The sequence below is a fragment of the Neopelma chrysocephalum genome, unplaced genomic scaffold, assembly GCF_003984885.1.
Source record: "Neopelma chrysocephalum unplaced genomic scaffold, ASM398488v2 Primary Assembly neopelma1_325, whole genome shotgun sequence".
Lineage (NCBI taxonomy): Eukaryota > Metazoa > Chordata > Aves > Passeriformes > Pipridae > Neopelma > Neopelma chrysocephalum.
The window spans coordinates 75,409-76,889 of NW_020897988.1; the positions used below are offsets into that span (position 1 = coordinate 75,409).

Genomic DNA, 1,481 nt, shown 5'->3' on the forward strand with positions numbered 1-1,481 from the left:
TGAGAGATTTCTATGGATATTTGAGAGATTTCTGTGGATATTTGAGACATTTCTATGGATTCATGAGCTTCCCCTCTGAGGTGAGATATTTTTATGGATATTTGAGGATTGATGAAATCCCCTCTCAGTCTTCTCCAGCCCAAACAGGTCCCCAACTCCCTGCAGCCTCCCAGCCCTGCTCTGGCTTTGCAGGGCACTTCCTCAACACCATTTTACTCACCCTAAATGACCTTTTTTTACCAAAAATCAGCTGCTGCTCCTCCTGCCCGGGGTTCCCAAAACCCCGACCTCGGAATGCGGGTCCCACCTCCCTCCCCAGCCCAGCCCAGCCCCTTCCCTTTCCCTGCCCTGCTGCTCCAGGGTCACTTCAGAGGCGCTGAACCTCCTCCAGGTGGTTTGGGGATGGCAAAAACCCCTCGGTGACAACTTCCCCTGGGGAGGATTTTGGGGCAAAAATCACGTTTTTGCTCAGTGGGTTTTTTTTTCGGCTCTTCCCTGTGACCTGGGGGGGATTTTTTCTGGGGGGGCTGAGTGAGGTGGGGGCTGCCCCTTCCCCCAGGGAGGTTGAGGTGGAGTCCCCACCTCTGATAGAGCTCTGGCTGTGACCTGGGCTGGGAAAACATCCCCGTGGGACTCTTGTTCGGGAAAAGCAGAGGCTGAAATGAGATGCCCCAGGGAGGGTTTAGGGTTGTTTCTCACCCCCTTTTTCCCCCAAAACCACTCAAACTGTGTGACACCCCTCTGTGGGGTCACAGGAGCTGCAGAGCCAAGGGTCTGCCTCCCTGCCAGGCTCCACGAGGCCACCAGAGACATTTTTAGGGCTTTTAGGTGGCCCCAAACTGTCCCTCCTCTCCCGTGGTGATAAAGGGGCTGCCTCCCCATTTGGGAGCCATTTTTGGGGCTTTTTCTCACACCCTCAGCAGGTTTTGAGCTGCCTGGTGCAGCCTCGAGCTGCTTCAGAGCGGGAGGAACATTTCCCACCTCATTTCCTGGGATGTTTTCCCCGTGAAACTCTCGCTTGGGAAAAGCAGAGGCTGAAATGAGACACCCCAGGGGGAGGGTTAGGCTTTTTTCTCACCTCCTTTTTTCCCCAAAACCACTTCCACTGGAGCTGCAGAGCCCTGTGACCAAGGGTCTGCCTCCCTGCCAGGCTCCACGAGGCCACCAGAGACATTTTTAGGGCTTTTAGGTGGCCCCAAACTGTCCCTCCTCTCACGTGGTAATAAAGGGGCTGCCTCCCCATTTGGGAGCCATTTTTGGGGCTTTTTCTCACTCCCTCACCAGGTTTTGAGCTGCCTGGTGCAGCCTCGAGCTGCTTCAGAGCAGGAGGAACATTTCCCACCTCGTTTTTCCTGCTGAAACCACCCCAAAATTTCAGCAGCTCCTTCTGCTCCGCTCTGGGCTGACCCAGGACCCCTCTCCTCTCTCTAATCCCCCCCCCAGACGGTGCCAGGCCGAGGATGGAGCTGCTCGTGCTGCTG

General features: G+C 55.7%; 1 protein-coding gene across 1 annotated transcript in view; it reads left to right on the forward strand.

Annotated features, from left to right (window-relative positions):
* Nucleotides 1-1,481, forward strand: part of LOC113978435 (signaling lymphocytic activation molecule-like) — a 7,643-nt gene that overhangs the window by 4,586 nt on the left and 1,576 nt on the right. The gene's annotated exons all lie outside the window — the stretch shown is intronic.